The sequence below is a fragment of the Anastrepha obliqua genome, unplaced genomic scaffold (assembly GCF_027943255.1).
Source record: "Anastrepha obliqua isolate idAnaObli1 unplaced genomic scaffold, idAnaObli1_1.0 ptg000251l, whole genome shotgun sequence".
NCBI lineage: Eukaryota > Metazoa > Arthropoda > Insecta > Diptera > Tephritidae > Anastrepha > Anastrepha obliqua.
Window position 1 is genome coordinate 1 of NW_026562292.1, and position 7,500 is coordinate 7,500.

General features: G+C 29.8%; 2 non-coding genes and 1 pseudogene across 2 annotated transcripts in view; all 3 read left to right on the plus strand.

Annotated features, from left to right (window-relative positions):
* The first annotated feature begins 3,568 nt into the window (after positions 1-3,568).
* On the plus strand, positions 3,569-5,559 carry LOC129252529 (small subunit ribosomal RNA). Its single transcript, XR_008583490.1, has one exon. It is a non-coding gene; the product is annotated as a small subunit ribosomal RNA (ribosomal RNA).
* Positions 5,560-6,150: 591 nt separating this feature from the next.
* Positions 6,151-6,331, plus strand: LOC129252521 (5.8S ribosomal RNA; annotated as a pseudogene).
* Positions 6,332-6,773: 442 nt separating this feature from the next.
* Positions 6,774-7,500, plus strand: part of LOC129252523 (large subunit ribosomal RNA) — a 3,987-nt gene continuing 3,260 nt past the window's right edge. Inside the window, exon 1 of the ribosomal RNA XR_008583487.1 lies at positions 6,774-7,500. This exon is cut by the window's right edge and continues 3,260 nt beyond it. This is a non-coding gene — a ribosomal RNA (large subunit ribosomal RNA).

A 7,500-nucleotide genomic window follows, 5' to 3' on the forward strand; every position in this document is an offset into this window, starting at 1 on the left:
ATAACCTTGGCATATTGGCACTAAAAATATATAATAAAGACATTTCAAATCAAACTGAAATGTATTGAAATGAATTTTTCCCATACATTTTTGACAATGTGAGGTGTGCATGGCAAAAAACACTCACGGTGAAGGCATGTGAAATAATATGAAAATATCAAAAGTTAACTAACCAATGATATTGAAGCATATAAATCGAAGCATAACTATATGAAACTCGAATTTAAGCCATATTAAACTGGTAATATTGTGATTTTATGCCTGGTTTTCCATACGTTAGTTTAAATAGAGAGTTATGGAATATAACCTTGGCATATTGGCACTAAAATATATAATAAAGACATTTCAAATCAAACTGAAATGTATTGAAATGAATTTTTCCCATACATTTTTGACAATGTGAGGTGTGCATGGCAAAAAACACTCACGGTGAAGGCATGTGATATAATATGAAAATATCAAAAGTTAACTAACCAATGATATTGAAGCATATAAATCGAATCATAACTATATGAAACTCGAATTTAAGCCATATTAAACTGGTAATATTGTGATTTTATGCCTGGTTTTCCATACGTTAGTTTAAATAGAAAAAATTTTCGAATATATATACATATATGAAGAATCTATATTCTAATACTAACATGTTATGGAATATAACCTTGGCATAATTGGCACTAAAATATATAATAAAGACATTTCAAATCAAACTGAAATGTATTGAAATGAATTTTTCCCATACATTTTTGACAATGTGAGGTGTGCATGGCAAAAAACACTCACGGTGAAGGCATGTGAAATAATATGAAAATATCAAAAGTTAACTAACCAATGATATTGAAGCATATAAATCGAATCATAACTATATGAAACTCGAATTTAAGCCATATTAAACTGGTAATATTGTGATTTTATGCCTGGTTTTCCATACGTTAGTTTAAATAGAAAAAATTTTCGAATATATATACATATATGAAGAATTCATATTAGCTATACTAACATGTTATGGAATATAACCTTGGCATATTGGCACTAAAATATATAATAAAGACATTTCAAATCAAACTGAAATGTATTGAAATGAATTTTTCCCATACATTTTTGACAATGTGAGGTGTGCATGGCAAAAAACACTCACGGTGAAGGCATGTGAAATAATATGAAAATATCAAAAGTTAACTAACCAATGATATTGAAGCATATAAATCGAAGCATAACTATATGAAACTCGAATTTAAGCCATATTAAACTGGTAATATTGTGATTTTATGCCTGGTTTTCCATACGTTAGTTTAAATAGAAAAAATTTTCGAATATATATACATATATGAAGAATCTATATTCTAATACTAACATGTTATGGAATATAACCTTGGCATATTGGCACTAAAATATATAATAAAGACATTTCAAATCAAACTGAAATGTATTGAAATGAATTTTTCCCATACATTTTTGACAATGTGAGGTGTGCATGGCAAAAAACACTCACGGTGAAGGCATGTGATATAATATGAAAATATCAAAAGTTAACTAACCAATGATATTGAAACATATAAATCGAATCATAACTATATGAAACTCGAATTTGAGCCATATTAAACTGGTAATATTGTGATTTTATGCCTGGTTTTCCATACGTTAGTTTAAATAGAAAAAAATTCTCGAATATATATACATATATGAAGAATCTATATTCTATACTAACATTTTATGGAATATAACCTTGGCATATTGCCATTAAAATATATAATAAAGACATTTCAAATCAAACTGAAATGTATTGAAATGAATTTTTCCCATACATTTTTGACAATGTGAGGTGTGCATGGCAAAAAACACTCACGGTGAAGGCATGTGATATAATATGAAAATATCAAAAGTTAACTAACCAATGATATTGAAGCATATAAATCGAATCATAACTATATGAAACTCGAATTTGAGCCATATTAAACTGGTAATATTGTGATTTTATGCCTGGTTTTCCATACGTTAGTTTAAATAGAGAGTTATGGAATATAACCTTGGCATATTGGCACTAAAATATATAATAAAGACATTTCAAATCAAACTGAAATGTATTGAAATGAATTTTTCCCATACATTTTTGACAATGTGAGGTGTGCATGGCAAAAAACACTCACGGTGAAGGCATGTGATATAATATGAAAATATCAAAAGTTAACTAACCAATGATATTGAAGCATATAAATCGAATCATAACTATATGAAACTCGAATTTGAGCCATATTAAACTGGTAATATTGTGATTTTATGCCTGGTTTTCCATACGTTAGTTTAAATAGAGAGTTATGGAATATAACCTTGGCATATTGGCACTAAAATATATAATAAAGACATTTCAAATCAAACTGAAATGTATTGAAATGAATTTTTCCCATACATTTTTGACAATGTGAGGTGTGCATGGCAAAAAACACTCACGGTGAAGGCATGTGATATAATATGAAAATATCAAAAGTTAACTAACCAATGATATTGAAGCATATAAATCGAATCATAACTATATGAAACTCGAATTTGAGCCATATTAAACTGGTAATATTGTGATTTTATGCCTGGTTTTCCATACGTTAGTTTAAATAGAGAGTTATGGAATATAACCTTGGCATATTGGCACTAAAATATATAATAAAGACATTTCAAATCAAACTGAAATGTATTGAAATGAATTTTTCCCATACATTTTTGACAATGTGAGGTGTGCATGGCAAAAAACACTCACGGTGAAGGCATGTGATATAATATGAAAATATCAAAAGTTAACTAACCAATGATATTGAAGCATATAAATCGAATCATAACTATATGAAACTCGAATTTGAGCCATATTAAACTGGTAATATTATGATTTTATTCCTGGTTTTCCATACGTTAGTTTAAATAGAAAAAATTTTCGAATATATATACATATATGAAGAATCTATATTCTATACTAACATGTTATGGCATATTGGTGTTATTGTATTTTATTCCTGGTTTTCTATAGTTAGTTTAAATAGAAATAAATTTTTGAATTCAAAATTTTATATTCTATACTAGCATTACATAGAAATTATCCTCAACTGTTTGTTTCTTGTATAAATACAGGAAATTAAACAGATGATGAAGAGAAAAAAATAAGAAAAACAAAAATTTATAAGAAAAATTAAATTTTAAACAAAGGAAAAGAGGAGAAAATTTTTTCAATCATATATATTTATGATTAAAAAATAGAATTATGAAATTATTAATTTCAATTCAAAGAGAAAAATTATGTAATATATGAAATTATTACATTAAAAATGCATTTGAAAAAAAAGTAAAATGTTATTAAGAATGATAAATTATTTGAAAATTGGCAAATATTAAGAAGAAATATCGTTCTTATATTTTTATATAAAATATATAATATAGAGAACGAAAATTCTTTTTCATAAAAAACGGTTTTTGAATTTTGATAAGAAAAGCTAAAGGGGGGTCGCCCCTTTACTTTTTATATACACCGTAATTTATGAAATTTTCAAATATGAAAAACAAAGAAAAATATATAAATACAAATATTATTCTGGTTGATCCTGCCAGTAGTTATATGCTTGTCTCAAAGATTAAGCCATGCATGTCTAAGTACAAACAAATTAAAAGTGAAACCGCAAAAGGCTCATTATATCAGTTATGGTTCCATAGATCGTTAACAGTTACTTGGATAACTGTGGTAATTCTAGAGCTAATACATGCAATATAAACACGGACCTTATGGAACGTGTGCTTTTATTAGACTAAAACCAAGCGATCATTTGATCGTTAAATTGGTTGAACTCTAGATAACTTGCAGATCGTATGGTCCCGTACCGACGACAGATCTTTCAAATGTCTGCCCTATCAACTTTTGATGGTAGTATCTAGGACTACCATGGTTGCAACGGGTAACGGGGAATCAGGGTTCGATTCCGGAGAGGGAGCCTGAGAAACGGCTACCACATCTAAGGAAGGCAGCAGGCGCGTAAATTACCCACTCCCAGTTCGGGGAGGTAGTGACGAAAAATAACAATACAGGACTCATATCCGAGGCCCTGTAATTGGAATGAGTACACTTTAAATCCTTTAACAAGGACCTATTGGAGGGCAAGTCTGGTGCCAGCAGCCGCGGTAATTCCAGCTCCAATAGCGTATATTAAAGTTGTTGCGGTTAAAACGTTCGTAGTTGAATTTGTGCTTCATACGGGTAGTACAACTATATATTGTGGTATGTACATTACCTTATGTATGTAAGCGTATTACCGGTGGAGTTCTTATATATAATTAATACAATGTATTTTTTATATATTCCTCCTATTTAAACCTACTTCAGTGCTCTTCATCGAGTGTTGTTGTGGGCCGGTACAATTACTTTGAACAAATTAGAGTGCTTAAAGCAGGCTCCAAATGCCTGAATATTTTGTGCATGGAATAATGAAATAAGACCTCTGTTCTACTTTCATTGGTTTTTAGATCAAGAGGTAATGATTAATAGAAGCAGTTTGGGGGCATTAGTATTACGACGCGAGAGGTGAAATTCTTGGACCGTCGTAAGACTAACTTAAGCGAAAGCATTTGCCAAAGATGTTTTCATTAATCAAGAACGAAAGTTAGAGGTTCGAAGGCGATCAGATACCGCCCTAGTTCTAACCATAAACGATGCCAGCTAGCAATTGGGTGTAGCTACTACTATGGCTCTCTCAGTCGCTTCCCGGGAAACCAAAGCTTTTGGGCTCCGGGGGAAGTATGGTTGCAAAGCTGAAACTTAAAGGAATTGACGGAAGGGCACCACCAGGAGTGGAGCCTGCGGCTTAATTTGACTCAACACGGGAAAACTTACCAGGTCCGAACATAAGCGTGTAAGACAGATTGATAGCTCTTTCTCGAATCTATGGGTGGTGGTGCATGGCCGTTCTTAGTTCGTGGAGTGATTTGTCTGGTTAATTCCGATAACGAACGAGACTCAAATATATTAAATAGATGCTTTCAGGATTATGATGTTGAAACTTATATAGCCTTCTTTCATGCGTACATCTTGAATGTACAAGTGTTTGAATGTGTTTATATAAGTGGAGTCGTACCTGTTGGTTTGTCCCATTATAAGGACACTAGCTTCTTAAATGGACAAATTGCGTCTAGCAGTAACGAGATTGAGCAATAACAGGTCTGTGATGCCCTTAGATGTCCTGGGCTGCACGCGCGCTACAATGAAAGTATCAACGTGTATTTCCTAGACCGAGAGGTCCGGGTAAACCGCTGAACCACTTTCATGCTTGGGATTGTGAACTGAAACTGTTCACATGAACTTGGAATTCCCAGTAAGTGCGAGTTATTAACTCGCATTGATTAAGTCCCTGCCCTTTGTACATACCGCCCGTCGCTACTACCGATTGAATTATTTAGTGAGGTCTCCGGACGTGATCACTGTGACGCCTCGTGTGTCACGGTTGTTTCGCAAAAGTTGACCGAACTTGATTATTTAGAGGAAGTAAAAGTCGTAACAAGGTTTCCGTAGGTGAACCTGCGGAAGGATCATTATTGTGTTCCATATCCGTAAGAAAAACAAACAAACAAACAAACAAACAGACAAGCAAACAAACGAACAAAAAGAAAAAAAAAAAAAAAAAAAAAAAGAAAAAAAAAAAAAATTTATATAATTATTTTGAATCCATAATTCTTTTTATTCTTTTTCATTCAATTTGTGATCCATCAATTATATCATATTAAATATAATATATGATGGTACATTTTGTAATGTTTTTTCTTATTTTTTTCTTTTAAAAACCTTTAAACATGAAAATAAAAAGTTGTACTTATTATTCATTTGATTGAATGATAAGTTAATTTGTTCACAATAACAAAAGTGGTATATATTTATTATATTATTATATATACATAAAATGATTAAAAAAATACAAAATAATTGAATCATAATAAATACCACCACTGTATTATTGTTGAACTAAGACATTCGCAACTTAATAAAAATGTTTAGAGTTAAATATATTTGATATATATTATTGAAAGAAAATCAATTTATATATTATTAATATTATTTAATTTTACTCTTTCAATTAATATATGCAAAAAAAAATTGACATTTGTTATAAATAAAAATAAATAAAAAAATACTCTAAGCGGTGGATCACTTGGCTCATGGGTCGATGAAGAACGCAGCAAACTGTGCGTCATCGTGTGAACTGCAGGACACATGAACATCGACATTTTGAACGCATATCGCAGTCCATGCTGTTATGTACATTAAATTCAATTTTAAAGTACTGCTTGGACTACATATGGTTGAGGGTTGTAAGACTATGCTAAATAAGTTGCTTATTCTTTTATAAAAATAATTGAATTTAAGCAAATGTGTATATTATTGGATTTTAAATAATTCATAATATTAATAGCAAAAAAAATAAAGATATATAATGAATTTTATTTATTATATATTCTTTAAAAAAAAAATCCTCTCAAATAAAATGAAATGATGAAAATATTGAATCTAAGTATTCTTTACAAAAAATTTTCATATTATTTATATATATATATAAAATAATAATTTATATATGTAATTAAAAGGAGGAATGTCTAGCATAAAAATTAAATTTTTTATTCTAGGATTGCCTCATTTTACATTATTATTATTTTTATATATTTACAATATATAAAAGGAGAAAAGAAAAATAGAGATGAAAAGATGATATAATTTTTTTATTAAATTGTGAGAAGATAAAAAAAGAATATTAAAACAACCTCAACTCATATGGGATTACCCCCTGAATTTAAGCATATTAATGAGGGGAGGAAAAGAAACTAACAAGGATTTTCTTAGTAGCGGCGAGCGAAAAGAAAATAGTTCAGCACTAAGTCACTTTGTCTATATGTCAAATGTGAGATGCAGTGTATGGAATATCTTAATATCTAGTATGAGAAATTAACGATTTAAGTCCTTCTTAAATGAGGCCATTTACCCATAGAGGGTGCCAGGCCCGTATAACGTTAATGATTACTAGAAAGATATTTCCAAAGAGTCGTGTTGCTTGATAGTGCAGCACTAAGTGGGTGGTAAACTCCATCTAAAACTAAATATAACCATGAGACCGATAGTAAACAAGTACCGTGAGGGAAAGTTGAAAAGAACTCTGAATAGAGAGTTAAATAGTACGTGAAACTGCTTAGAGGTTAAGCCCGATGAACCTGAATATCCATTATGAAAAATTCATCATTAAATAATTAAAAAAATAATGTGCATTTTTTTCATATAAGGACATTGTAATCTATTAACATAATAAAGTATTTATCAAAAGATCATTGGTGATATTAAGTTTATTTAAATTAATTTGCTTTTTAAGCATATTAACATAAAATAAATACTAATGATTTGATAAAGTGTTGATAGATTTTATTATATATAATGCTAAAATTCATTTTTTGAATTTTACAAAAAATTTAATATCTATGATATTAATATTTATT